Raw genomic sequence first — 15,648 nt, forward strand, 5'->3', positions numbered from 1 at the left:
GGCTCTGTGCAGGCCAGTTTAGTTCCTTCAGACCAAACTCAAACCATGTCTTTATGGTAAACTGTTGCCACAAAGTTGGAAGCATACAATTGTCTTTGCATGCTATAGCATTAACATTATCCTTCACTTGAACTAAGGCTAGGCCAAAACCCTCCTCCACCAAACTTTACTCTGCAGTCCAGTAGGTAGCATTCTCTGGGCATCTGTAAAACCCAAATTTGCCCATACGACTGACATATGGTAACGCATGATTTATTCCTCCAGAGAACATGTTTCCACTGTTCCAGAGTCCAGTGCCAGGGTGCTTTACACTCCATTTGATGCTTGGCATTGTGATCTTAGCCTTCTGTGCAGCATTCTTGTACTGATGTTGCTTCCAAAGGCAGTTTGCAGCTCTATAGTGAGTGATGCAACATTGAACAGACAGTTTTTATGCACTATGATTCTTATGCTTCATAGACATTTTGTTTCACAATAGTAGCACTTACAGTTGTCTGGGGCAGATCTAGCATGGCAGAAATGTCACAAACTGACTTGTGGCAGAGGTGGCATCCTTGTGCCACATTTGAAGTCTCTGAACTCTTCAGTATGATCCATTCCACTGCCACTGTTTGTTTATGGTGATTGCATGGCTATCTGCTTGATTTCATACAATTCTCAGCAATGGGTGTGGCTGGAACACCTAAACTCAAACTCAATAATTAGGAGGAGTGTCCAGATACTTTTTGCCATATACTATACTGTAGCACTGTTGGCCAGAGTATTCTTTTGAGACAATTCACGGTGATGGATATTTGTTATGGTTGCAGATTGGTAATCCACCAATTTATTATTTTGACTTTTACATATCTGTGAAACAATATCCTCCTGAGACCCAGCAATTCAATTTTGTCCACTGTAGTGGACATTATGTTTTTTCTCATATCTTCCATACTATACTTTTCACTCTACTTAGTCCTGTTGTTCCTTAAAGAGGACCACTGTGGCTTTAAAATGACATCACATTTTAGGGGTGTGACTTTGCCAGGTTCTTGTTGCTGTCTTTTCAAAATGGCTGCCATCACAACAAGCACATTTTATGGAAAAAAGAAAGGTAAGCATGATTTTCATAATTAACGAGTTTTTTTACTCTACTAAGTTGATTGTTTCAAGGATGTAAACATCTCAGGAATATTTGAGTGAGTTTTCAGAGCTGAGCTTAAGTATTTTCATAGGAAAAACAGCTAATTTATAAATGTACTCTGTAGTGGACGCCAGGACCTCGTGCGTATATTTGTTTCACAATTTTTAGTAGACAGCTCAATGACAGAGGCAGAGAGGATTCTTAACAGAATCATTGAGGGAGATTCAGAAATAGATCTTTCTGAGCATGACAGTCCATTGAGAGAGCATGAGACAGGAGAGAGTGAAAGCTCAGATGACACAGATGAGGAGGACCCAGATCAGGTGGACCAAGATGCAGAGCTGGATGAAGCGTCCCATCATCCTCTATGGGCAAAAACCAGCACGTAGGGATCTGAGGTTTTTAATCAATGCAAAAATGAGAGGATAATCTGCAGGGTTAGGGTTATGTCATGATATATATCCCAATATTTTATATTTGAATCTAATGAAAAATTTTAAGACATTTATTAGAAGGATGAATGAATGTGTTGAAAACACAAAAGTGTTCAAGTGAACTATCCCTTTAACATTTTTACGGCATGTTAATTATGCTAAATTATCAAGCATGTTTTGTCTTTCTTCTAAGGTTCATGCCCATGTTGGAGGAATGTGGAATTACATCAGCTGATGATTCCCTATAACGAAGAGACTGGAGCCCACTGCAGTACTTCCAGCAGTACATTGATGATCAGTTAATTCGGGATCTGTCTTTCTTCACCAACCAGCGCATGGTACAGGATTCAGGCTGTAGCTTGAACACAACACCAGAAGAGATTAAGACCTTTTTAGGAATCTCAGTGTACGTGGCAAGCCTCGGATATCCAAGAATGAAAATGTACTGGGCACTTCACTGATTTGGCCATCACCAACTCCTGGATTCAATACAGACAAGACAGTCAGACCTTGCAACGACCTGCAAAGAAAACCTCCCAGTACCTGGAGTTCAAACTTCTCTTGGCTGAAGAACTGATATCCCAGGCCCAAGTAGGTCAACGAGATGACACTGACTCAAGTGATCAAGAATTCTTTCTGGAAATTAAGAAAAGGAAGCCCCATCCAGATACAAGAATAAGGAAATATGGTGCAATTCATTTGCCCCAAATGCTCAACATTCCAAATGCTTCCAGATGCAGAATGCCTGGATGCAAAAAAAACCTGGAAAAACCTTTGTGAGATGCATAAAATGCAGCATGTTCCTCTGTGTCTCCAAACAGTCAGATTGTTTCATGAAATACCATCTAGAGTCAAATATCTAATGAAATTATAAAGAATTTTAGGTGAAATGTTGTAGATGTTCCATTATTCTGGGTTAATTACATTTGCTATTGTTTTTGTACATGGTATTCTATTTTCCTAGATGATTTCAGTGGATATTTCCATATACATACTCGGCTCTTAAAAGTTTAACACTTGAGAACCATGAAATCCCATTGTCCACTACAGTGGACATGTTGTAAAATTTTAATAAAAATAAGTTTTAACATTTTTTTCTTTGCAATGTATTTTTTATCACCACGACACTTAATTTATATTAAAAAAATAAATAAATTAAAACTTTTTTTTCCCTGGGTCTCAGGAGGATATTATGACGTCAGTAACGTGAGGCAGGTAATTGCTCTCACACTGCGTTTTAATGCTGCTAGACCTATATCAAATAATTATGTTGTAGCATGATTTTGATATTAATTATACATGATTAATTGTGCTAAGCCAGTTGTTTCGTTTGATCCATGTTACTTAAATAAGCAACAGATTTATTTAAGTCGCCACTGGTTAAGTCACCCCTTCACCGCTTATGGCAGACACTGCTGCTTAATCTGCTCTTCTCCTTTAATAATGTGATTACTCAATGCTTTTGTCACATTTATTTGAAATGTAAAGAACATAGCCATAAGTCACAGATATGTAAAAAACACTACCTTTTTAAATGAGAAATATAAATTATTCACCAGCCATATTGTTGTCATTACTCTGAATGAACAAAATAATAAGTGCTTTTCAATCCGAAATATGTGCTGAATTAACTTGCATACTCATTTAGAAAAAAATCAGTGCACCCGGCAATAAAAGGAAGCCTCATGCATCTTTTATACTGTGGTTGAGAACATGGTAGAACACAGAACATTTAGACTATTTCCTAACATATTTCTCTCTGGCCAACGAGAAATGTGCATGTGCCGTAACTCGTCTGGCAGCAGAGTTGAATGAGTTTAAGGGACCGTCACCACATTCTCAGGTATTCAGACTTTTGCATTTGCCTGTATATTGACATCTTGGTTAATGCTAATGTCTATTATGTGTTTCTTTAGCCCACACAGTGAGAGGTTCAGTGATCAGTGATCAGTGCATGCCTAGTTTTTGTGGATCCTTTATTATACAGAGTGCAATCATGAGCAATCACTCAGACCCTTGCAATTATTCTGCAGTGAGAAGACTGGCCTGCTTTGAAATTAAGACTGTGATTTCCATATGAATGTTAAGTGTGGTGGAGAGTTCTGCTGAACGTGTTCTAGTCCAAGAGGAAGTATATGGTGGGGCGTGCATATATTGGCGTGGGATGCATGCAGTGAGGGAAATGTCAGAACCCCTAGGGGGACATTAGCCCACCTGGGGTTCAGCACTGACACGTCATCTTCAGCTGTGGGGGTTGAAGCAGTTCATGCAGTGTAGCTTCACAGTGGCGGACGGCTCCCACCGCTGTTACTGCTATGATCAGACACACAGGTGAACATACACTTTAAAGCCCCTGTCGACTAATTTTCATAATTTTGTTTTTTCTAATTTAACAATTATTATTGTCTTTGTGATGTCTTTACTATGAAGTCGATGTAGATTACATTAAACCAGTTCTTACTCATCAAAACTGTATTTCATTTCTATTTTATAAGTCTAAAAGTCTGCATAATCTTAGGTACTGTATTTGTGTAAGATTATAATATTAAATTTTTTACTAAAAACTGAGTTTGTGAAGACTTAGTTAACTAACTTCCTATGTATAGCTGCACCTTGTACTATTTGCTATGCAGAATGGTGCTTTGTCTAATATGTGATAGTCTTTAGGCAGCTGTAATAGTCTTTTTGTGTGTTACTGGATGGCATGGAGATGGACCCAAGTGCAAAGAGGAAAACCTGTGAGAAAGGTGGTTAAATTACTTTCTTCAGGCAATACGTGAATTTGGCTATAGCTATAGCACGGTGGACAAGGTCATACAGCAGTTTTCCAGGACAGGTTCCACTCTGAGCAGGCCTCACCAGGGTGGACCAAAGAAGTTGAATCCACGTGTTCAGTGTCATATTCAGAGGTTGGCTTCAAAAAAGAGATGCATAAGTGCTGCCAGCATTGCTGCAGAGGTTCAAGAAGTGGGTGGTCAGCCTGTCAGTGCTCAGACCATATGCCGTACGATGCATCAACTTGGTCTGCATGGTTGTTGTCCCAGAAGGAAGCCTCTTCTGAAGCTGACGCACAAGAAAGCCCGCAGACAATTTGCTGAAGACAAGTAGTCCAAGAACATGGATTACTAGAATCGTGTCCTGTGGTCTGATGAGACCAAGATTGGCTCAGATGGTGTCCAGTATGTGTGGCGGTATCCTGGTGAGGAGTACCAAGACAACTGTCTCTTGCCTAAAGTCAAGCATGATGGTTGTAGCATCATGGTCTGGAGCTGCATGAGTGCTGTCGGCACTGAGAACCTGTGGTTCATTGAGGGAAACATGAATTCCAACATGTACTGTGACATTCTAAAGCAGAGCATGATCCCCTCCCTTCAGAAACTGTGCCGCATGGCAGTTTTCCAACTCGATAATGACCCCAAACACACCTACAAGATGGCAACTGCCTTGCAGTTGATGTGAGGTGATGGACTGGCCAAGTATGTCTCCAGACCTAAACCCAATTGAGCACCTGTGGGGCATCCTCAAGCAGAAGGAGGAGGAGTGCAAGTGTCTAACATCCACCAGTTCCATGATGTCATCATGGAGGAGTGGAAGAGGATTCCAGTAGCAAACTGTGCAGCTCTGGTGAATTCCATGCCCAAGAGGGTGAAAGCAGTGCTAGATAATAATGGTGGTCACATAAAATATTGACCCTTTGAGCATAATTTGGAAATGTTCACTGTGACTTGTGCTGCCAGCTATTTAGACATTAAAGGCTGTGTGTTGAGTTCTTTTCCGAGGACAGTAAATCTACACATTTCTATAGTGTCTTCCACTACATTTCACTACAAGTCAAATATCTTACTTTTTACTCCACTACATCTCCACTACATTTTGAGAAATCTGTCGTTCCTTTTGGTTTCTGTGTGTATAAAAATGTAACATGTCAAAACAAAAGAAGTGCAAAGCCAGAGCACCAATCCAATCCACCAATCGTATGTGTATATATATATATAAAAAGAGTTAAAGTACAGATACCCAAGGTAAAATATTACTTTAGTAAAAGTAGAAGTCCTTAATCTAGACCTCAATTTGAGTAAAAGTACTAAAGTATTTGTCTTCAAATGTACTTAAGTATCAAAAATATGTATGTACTTATGTATCAAAAGTATATATATATATATATATATATATATATATATATATATATATATATATATATATATATATATATATACACATACATACATACACACACACACACATACACAGACATACACTGATCAGTAACGTTATGGCCACCTCCTTGTTTCTATGCTCATTGTCCACTTTTTCAGCTCCACTTACTGTATAGGTGCAGTTTGTAGTTCTACAGTTAAAGACTGTACTCCATCTGTTTCTCTGATACTTTGTTAGCCCCCTTTTAATAACTGAAATGGGTCATTGTGTAACGTGGAGCGAGGTAGCGGACGCATGTGCGGAGGTAAGCGACCTTTATTGAGGGCAAATCCAAAATCAGGGTCATAACGGTCCAGGGACAAAGAGCCGATACGTACAGATTGAGTTGACATGACAAACCGCTGGATACGGCAAACAACACCAACACGACGAGAACACAACGACCAGCGAAAACAAAGGGCAAACACAGGGCTTAAATACACAGGGGCAACGAGCGACAGGTGAAAACAATCAGGGGCGGAGTTACAAAACCAAAACATGAACACATGGACAGGACTGGGAGGGGCCAATCGTGACACATTGAAAGCTTTGATAACAATAACTGTAATTAAGATATAACATGCAAATAGATATAAATACAAATATATATGCAGATATAAAAGTGCACACCATGTTCTTTTTAATATAATATATTATAACAATATATTTTTAATATGATATATTATAATATAATAATAAAAGATGTTTACAAATTATAATTTTTTTAAACATTATTTGTGTTTGACCGATACAACAAACCTACAACTATTGAAGTGACATATAAAACACAGCACTGCAAGGCTTCAGGTTTGACTGAATTATTAAACACAGCCTAACAGATATGGCAGTAATGTAATGCAGTCTAATTACTTACATTATATTACTTGTATTATTAGCCCAAGTTAATGAGCATATATGGCCTTACTGGAGCAAGTTTGATGTTTGTATGTATAGTTTAAACGACACTCAATATAAAGTTGGTACCTTGAAGCTTTTAAGCTTATTTGTCAATGGACTACATATGTTAACTATTAGCTATCAAACACATTTTCAGGCTATGCTTGAGGCAACACTCAACAGAAGCACAGAGTCAGTTGTGGCCTACCTTTGTGCTGTGTGATGTATCCTTGATGCAGTAGTGCTGTGGACCATATTTTGGATGGTTTAATCCAGGAGTGCACACCTCTGGTCCTGGAGGTCCAGCACAGTTCGGAAATTTCCCTGGTCAAACACACAACTAAACCTGGCAATTAATAGATAAGTGTAATCACTTAAATGTGTAAGCCACTTCTTCTTCTGGGTCATGGGGGGTGCTTGGAGCCTATCCCAGCTGTCAATGGGCGAAAGGTAGGATATACCCTGGACAGGTCGCCAGTCCATCACGGGGCAGACAGACAGATACATTCACTCACACCTACGGGCAATTTTGCATGTCCAAATGGCCTGACTGCATGTCTTTGGACTGTGGGAGGAAACCAGAGTACCCGGAGGAAACCCACACAGACACGGGGAGAACATGCAAACTCCACACAGAGAGGACCGTTGTCACCCGGCCGGGGACTCGAATCTGGTGCTACCAGAACGAGTTAAATGAAAAACCTGCCTTTTCAACAATCAGTTGTTTATTGAAAATAAAATAACCTTTCTACCCTAAAGCAGTGGTCAAACATTTATGTATTTACTGGTTAATGGTTAATCAATACTGTCCCCCAGTATGCAGCATTACCTGACCCAAGTCCCTGTGGTCAGCCAGAGTATCAGTTAATCATGGAAAAAGCTATCAATCGTACCATTATGAACCTCTAAGCATGTCCTGTCAGCATTCAGCTCTTGATGGATAGTACGCTGAAGCAAGCTTGTCTAAGAGAGGAGTTATTTACTCCAGAGACATGGCAGCTTCAGCTTTACTCAGCATACTGGGCATGTCGTCTGCTCTGCGCTCAGCAGCCATAATACTGTGATCTCATTCTGTATTGGCCTTATCGTACACTAAACTCTGAGTCAACCCTTAAGTGTTTCTCACTGTTTATTAGTGCAGGTGAGACATGCTTCCATTTGTTAAGGCCACTATAAATCAGAGTGACAGCTCACAACCTTTACTAAGATGGATTGCATTAGAGAGTTGAGTAATAATATGTTTCATTTGACCTCCATTCTGCAAGCCAGCTCTTATCTGACATCTCAAGGCCTGATAGTCTTAAAAACCATAGACAGTCCTGAGTTCCTATTATGACTCCACAGTATCAGCTAAGGATGGATAATCCTCCCTCCACTGAGGCAAAAAACTTACCTAGAAAACAGATGCACTATGATTAGTAGTCTCATGCTTGCTATGTGTTAATCTCATCAGATTAAGATCTTGTTCTATCTGGATATTTATTCAGTCAAGGCGCTGCTTGGTACTGCAAGTTGGACAGCCATTGGATCAGGGTGGGGGGGCAGGCATTTGGGGTGATGTCCTAGCACTTTTTGAGCGACTTGACCTGCATTGACCACTGATCTACAGGCAAAATCAGACCGGTAGTCAAACTAACTGGCAGAACCAATTAAAAACTCGCTTTTAGCCTGGGGGTCAAACAGTGAAACCTGCACAAATTTGTGGACCGTGAAAGAACTGCAGCAGCTCGTCTTTCCAGTGAATGTTTTTATATTTATGCAAGTGGTTGCAGTTTATTTTACCACATTTATCAAATTTTATTTGCATTCATTATTACTGACTTCTACGTTTTAAAATAAGAATCTTCAAAGATGTTGGCAGGTAACATTATATATAGGCAATGGCTAGCTAGATTATCTACATCTTGCTGCTTTTTTTAAACCGATACATTTTCCCTACCTTTTTATGGAGATGTGGCTACACCCTTGGCAAGATTAAGTTAAGCGGAGGTAGAATTTCCCCATTTGTGGGATTAAAAAGGTATTTAACCCAACTGTGAAGTGAAACACCACATACACACTAGTGAATAGACACACACTAGGGGGCAGTGAGCACACTTGCCCAGAGCGGTGGGAAGCCCTATCCACAGCACCCGGGGAGCAATTGGGGGTTAGGTGTCTTGTTCAAGGACACCTCAGTCATGGACTGTCAGCACTGGGGATCGAACCAGCAACCTTCCGGCAACTCCAGCCCATGACTGCCCCCCGAAGATGTGCCTTATTGTCTTTAATTAAAATTCAATAAGGTCCAGTTAAAGAAAATTTCCTCAAGCAAAGGTCCTGAACATAATATCATATAACAGTGTCATATACTGTTTACTCAAGGTAGGAATATCAACATCTTATACAGTCAACAACTGAATATCAAGTCAAATAAAGTACAATTCAGTCAAATTTCTCTTTTTAGATCACAACATGTGAAATTACTTCACTCTGACTCACTTTCTTCTCTGACTGCTGTTTCTCGCCTCATGCCTCCCCTGTGTGTCCATCACTCACTCGAGTCTTAGTGCTCATCGTAATGCACAGATCTGATTGGCTGAGTAGCGTCACATGTTATTTTAACAATGCATGTGATTGGTCTGTGAGTCTCTGGCCAATAAACCGGCACTGTAATGACTAGAAAAGTTACACTTATTAAAACAGGACCACCCTGTCAAAATGAATAATCCTCCATAGTTTATCGGTTGTAGGTCCCGGTCTGCATGGGACAGCTTCTGGGTCTGGACTCAGACCACGGTCCGCCTGTTAGTGACCTCTGCTCTTTTGTGCTACAAAAGTGTTTCAGCTGAGAAGGCCGGTCTTGGTGTCCTTGTTTTCCTATTAATTTTTTATTTTTTTTTTTACAGATAACATTTGCAGTTATTGCATACACTCGGCTGCAGAGAACTTCACTAGAAGCCTTTTAAAGTGTTTTTTTATATATATATATATATATATATATATATATATACTCGTCGCTCCTGATTGGGTAACACCTCTGACTCACCCATTAAATGTAAGGAAACGTACCTTGAACATTTTGATGAAATCAAATCAAATCAAATCAAATCAAATTTATTTGTATAGCGCTTTTTACAACGGATGTTGTCACAAAGCAGCTTTACAGGATTTCAGAAAAGACAAAGTTTCCACGGGACTGAAAGAATGTACAGACTGTACAGAAACCCCCCAGTGGGCAAGCCAGGGGCAACAGTGGCAAGGAAAAACTCCCTCAGAACTGAGGAAGAAACCTTGGGAGGAACCAGGCTCACCAGGGGGGACCCATCCTCCTCTGGTCAAACTACCTACAAGTGATTATACTACTAATATTATCAGCAGTAATATTGATATTAGGAATATCTAGGAGTCTATGAGAACATCAGGGTAGGGTGGGCAGCTCATCCAAGGTGGTTGGTGGTAGCTGAGGCATGGGCAGCTGGTCTGAAGTGGGTAGCAGGGGGGCTCGGCAGTCAGTCGTCCTTCAGTGTCCAGCCGGACATGTGGGCGGTTGTATACTCGGAAAAAAAGCAGGTACATGGGATTAGTTTTGTTCTATGAAACATGTCGTTCAGCCCAGAAACAATAGCAAAAAAGCAAAACATTGCAAATACTTTGCGATAAAATGTACCCCTACTTTTTTCACAGCTGTGTGGATCATAATCAAGTTTCTGCAGTCAACATGTGAAAGAGTCAATGCAATGTAAAAATTTAACTACAGTGGATTATTATTATTTATAGTTATATAAATAATTATATATTATAGTACAGTTATGCTTTCTTATGTCATAAATACTGATAAAATATGTCATTGAATCACAGTTTAATAAAAGTTTTGTAACAATCATTCACTTTGAAATTATTGAAATGAAGTTATAGTCATACAGCTGAGGCAGACAGATCTCTTCAGCAGAAAACCTAACATTTCCATGCATTGGACAGAGTGAATCTGACCGAGGTACCTGGAGAAGACTGAAAAACACTGCCTGCACAACAAAAACATGAAAACGAGCTAGCTCTTAATCAGAAGACTAGAGAAGAATTCGCAAAAACTAGCCCATAAGTCAACTTAATGAGGAAATTGCCCAACTAGAGGCCTTGAAGGATGAGAAAATTATATAAAAAATATATCTTAAAATTTATGGGAAATAAGGGTTTTCAAAAGATTCGGTAAACCAAGACATAATGGAAACTAAAAGGTGATTCAAGGTCATATAAAAAAGGTAGGGGTGATGAGTGCACCCCAAACAGGGTATAAAGAAGGATGCTTTGTAATGATCTTTGCATTTGGTTGTCCGGAAACCATCTTGCCACTTGAAGCTCAATAAATGAAGAAGGCCTTTTGCTTCCTTCAAAAAGAACTCATCGACTGAAGTTTGGTTTTTCTTTTTCCTTTGTTTTGTCAGAATATTTTAAAATATTTTTAATCATTTTATTACCCTTCTTGCGTAAGAGAGCAGAATAAATGTAGAACTGAAAGTTAACTTAGAATTCATTAGTTGTAACGTAACACACGTCCGGACTTGGGGTGGAGGCTGGATCACTCTAAGTCCCAACACTTACAAAAAGTACTGAAGATGTACCCTTGATGGTTCCACCCTCGTGGATTTTTAGCATTCTTCTCCAACAGACTTCAGGCACTTGACAAGATTGTTTGTCAATATATTGTGTGATCTGCTGTTTTTAATGAGTATTTTTAGGCCATCATCTTCTTCATTGATGTACAGTACATGTGATTTTTCATTCTCAGCTACAACCCTCTGTGGACATGTATGTGTATGTGAAACAGGCAGTAAGACATGAAATGGCAGAGGCAATTCCTAACAGAAGATTAAGCCATCCACCCTCTCCTGCCCTTAATGGCTCTTATTGAAATGCAGGAGCCTTCCTTTTAGTTATAGGCTTAAGGAAATTACTCTGGAAATGCCAACAGTTTTAGACATAAGTGTGAATCACTGCTGGAAGACAACAGCAGATTAAAATCAAAGCGTGGCCATGGCATGGATGCAGCACTGAATACAAAAGCCATTATTCTGCTAGTTAAGAACCATGCCTGCAGAACTCCACTCTATGAATTAAAAAGCAGGCTGGGGAGCAGGGAATCTGGCTACACCTGTCCTCGGAAAGCAGCACAGGACCTAATTTACAGCGCGGTTATGGAGATAAACAGATTGTCATTTAGAATCAGGAAGCATTTCATTTATCACTCTCCCATTTGCGAGGAAGTGTCATTCATAAAGAAGGAATCCTGGAGTAAAAAAGAAGAGATCGGTCACAAAGAATCAAATCAAACCATGGGCGACATTCATGTAGCATACAGCCTAATTTGAAGATCTACAGTGTTATCTGGAAGTTTTAGAACAGCGAGGCCAATTCTTTTGTTTTTGCAATACACCGAAGACATTTGGATTTGCGATCAAATACCATGACATGATATATCAGAATTCTAGCTTTATTTTCTTGACAGTTGCATCTAGATTTGTTGTGACATTAGCCATGTTTACATGCAGCCTAATAATCTGTTAATAATCCGACTAAGAGCTCAATTGGAATAGAATACGTCCATGTAAATGTGATGATTGGCCCCTCCCAGTCCTCCATGTGCTTTTGTTTTGGTTTTAGTCCCTGTCATTGTGCTTTTTTTTGTTTCTTCCTGGTCCTACTCCATTGTTTCTAGACCCTGCCCCTGATTGTAACCACCTGTTTTCCACCTGTGTCTTGTTAACCATTGTTATCCCTGTTGTATTTAAGCCCTGTGTGTTTGCTGGTCTTTGTTTGATATGCTTTGTTTGGTAAACACCTCAATCGGAATAGTCTAGTCCAATTGAGGCCATTTGGTTTACAGTTTCTATCTGATTGAACGAGGTGGGTAACCTTGTAAGTAATCCATTAAATAGAAGAATAATATCTGTGTAAACGCCTGTATCTGATTACATTCCCTATTGGAACGTTTAAGTCCATTCTGCATGTGTGTCGCGTCATAGTGAAAGTTTATACCATTCAGCGGAGCAGAAATTGGTCTGCAGAGGAGACAAAGTTTATGCTCTGATCTTTAAAAGACGGTGGTGGGACACACGTCCAGATTATGTGTCTCAGAACACAACGTCTTCTTCTCTGCCTTCTTTAATAAGAACATGTGAAGGATGTTTTCCTGAGTCTGACATCATTTTAAAGCAGTTAAAACCACAAGCACTGCTCACTGCTGGTCGTATCACTCTGACTGGACCTCACTTGATATTCGCTGTCATGGTAACATTTACTCCAAGTGGTTCTCCACACGTGTATCATTTTGGATCTGATTACTTGTAGTGAGCATGTAAACAAAGATTTTCATCAGATTGTTGAGTAGAGTGAGAATAAACACCTCACTCTTAATCTATGACCAGAATGTATTCAATGGGATTGGCAAAAATCTTTGCATGTAAATACAGATACTGTTAGTGGCATGCCACCCAAATTGAATTTTAGGTGAGCTACTGTCTTCTGTCTTCTCCTCAGGAGGAGTAATGCATGTTCAGTTGGGTTAAGGTCTGACTTGGCCAGTCTAAAACCTTCCACTTATTTCACTTCAAGTCCTTTGTTGTGTTGGCAGTGTGTTTTGGGTCATTGTCTTATTGCAAATTGAAGTTCCTCCCAATTAAACTGGATGCATTTCTCTGTAAATTGGCAGACATCATGTTTCTGTAGACTTCAGAATTCTGCTGCTAACATCATCTATAAAGATTAGTGAGCTCATTCCAGCAGCCATGCGAGCCCCAGCCATTTACTATGCTTGACAATAAGCTTGTATGTTTTTGATCAGATCCTTTCTTTCTCCATACTTTGGGCCTTTACATCCCTTTGGTTTTTGGTGAAATATTTAGAGGTTAATATTGGTCTCTTAAGTCCACTCCATCAGAACTTCCAGTCTGGCCTTCAGAATCTTACTGCTATTGAGTGGCTTGCATTTTATGGTACAGCCTCTCTGTATCTGCTCTCAAAGTCTTTATTAAGATGGTGGGTTCCCCCCTGACCTGTGGAGGCTATTGATGATGTCACTGACTGTTGTTTTTCTTCACAGCTCTCAGTGTTTCTGTCATCAGCTGCTGTTGTTTGCCTTGACTGACCTGTTTGATGTGTGGTTGTTAGTATGCCAGTGGTTTATCCTTTTATCCTTTTTTACAGCAAATGTCATTGCACAGGAAACTATTAATTGTTTACCCAGTTGATCCAACAGAGCATACATTGTCATGGAAATGTAGAGTTAAATCTGAAGAAATACATCAGGCATACTACGCTCACGTAATGTCACGTGGTCTGGTAGGAAATAGCTGCCTGAAACTTCGCTCTGCTCCCAAACTTTTTAAAACACTTTTTTTCTCCGAAAAAGATTTTTTGCTTTTGTCTAGGTATCACGGTCTGTCTCTGAAGCATGTCGGATTCTCAAAATGACAAAGACTTTCCAACTTTCGCATTGTCTCGCCCTCAAAGAGACAAGAAAATGATCAGCAAGCGACGAGCGAACTAGCTGCTGAAGCTAACATGGATGCCAATGCAGTTTTTGTCTGATTCAGACTTGATCCTTGCCGAGATTAAGTCTGTTGGATCACGGCTGGATATCATGGATGGGCAACTGAACAGAATCGCTTCCTCCATTTCATCTATGGAAAGTGCCATCATCAACCTCACTCAGCAGATTCAACAAACCGATAACAAAATCAAGTAGGCTCAATGCAGCCGAGAACGGAATTTCCACAGGTGAGGATGCTAACGACAAACTAGCTGTGACATGCAAGTCCCTGGCGATGACCGTGGACCAGCTTCAAGCAAAGGCAGATGACTTAGAAAACTAAAAATGATCGGCCTACCTGAAAGATCCAAGGGTTCCACACCACTAGCTCAGTTTCTTCAAGAAATGCTTCCTTCCTGGCTCGATCTCCCTCAGGATTTTCATCTCCTCGATATAGAGCATGCCCACCATTCTTTTGCTCCTGCACTAGCCTCAGGGTCTCCACCCAGGAGCATCTTTGTCCATTTTCTGCAGTACCCTGACACTGAGGCTGTTCTGAGAGTTGCGAGAAACGCGAGATATCTTTTCAAGGCTCATAACTTCGCTTTTACGCGGACTTGTCATCAGAGGTTCTTCGGAAACATCGCGTCTACGATGCTGTACTAAAACGCATGGTACAATGCAACATGTTTGGCGGATTTGCGTACCCTACCAGGCTGAGATGGATTCATGAAGGTCAGATTCGGCTATATGAGGATCCAAAATCCGCCACTGCTTTTCTGAAATCCGTCGGATCTTACAGTTTGTCGTAGTGATCGACAAAACAAAACAGAATTAATGATCTTAAATAAACATTTATTTATCACTGTATATTCTTGTTTGCTCTTTTGGCCATTCAAAAAATTAAATAAAAAAATAAAAACTTTAAATTAAATATAAATTATTTCAAAGTTTTCATGCACTTAACATACACAAGCAGATAGCAGTATCTTTTTGTTTTTAAGAATGAACAAACATGAACAAAACTTCTTTTAAGGAGCCATTATTTAAGCACCAAACTGTGTGTGAATTGTGTTTGAGCATTTAGATAAGTAATCAAAATATAAATACATTTTTAACAAAAATATTTGTGAATAAAAAATAATGAAGTTAAAGTTAAATTGAAATATTTGGGGAAAAAAGGTTGTAAACCCTGTCCAAGTCAAGAGCAGCATATTGTAGGAAACAGTTTCCAGTCTTGAAATAAAATGGCAATATCCTCACTGAATGTGTTCTCAGCCTCTCTTTTTTAGTAGTCCCAGTCTAAAAGCAGCAAGTTGTAATGCAGGAAACAAAGTTTCTCTGCATTTTCTCCAGTGAGCCTGTTCCTTTTCTTCTCATAAATGGTCCCATTCTCACTAAAAATTCTCTCACTGGGAACAGAGGAGGGTGGAGGACAGAGATATTTTCTTGCCAGTGGTGCAAGAAGGCTTTCTGTCAATTACCGGCTC

The 15,648-nt window shown here is 39.7% G+C and overlaps 1 protein-coding gene and 1 long non-coding RNA gene across 3 annotated transcripts in view; both read left to right on the top strand.

Annotated features, from left to right (window-relative positions):
* The window catches only part of tub (TUB bipartite transcription factor), a 175,478-nt gene that overhangs the window by 13,124 nt on the left and 146,706 nt on the right, over positions 1-15,648 (top strand). The window lies entirely within an intron of this gene.
* LOC119265237 lies at positions 1,012-2,650 on the top strand. Its single transcript, XR_005131511.1, has 2 exons — positions 1,012-1,093; positions 1,751-2,650. It is a non-coding gene; the product is annotated as an uncharacterized LOC119265237 (long non-coding RNA).

This window comes from Pygocentrus nattereri, chromosome 15, assembly GCF_015220715.1.
Source record: "Pygocentrus nattereri isolate fPygNat1 chromosome 15, fPygNat1.pri, whole genome shotgun sequence".
In the NCBI taxonomy this organism is placed as follows: Eukaryota; Metazoa; Chordata; class Actinopteri; order Characiformes; family Serrasalmidae; genus Pygocentrus; species Pygocentrus nattereri.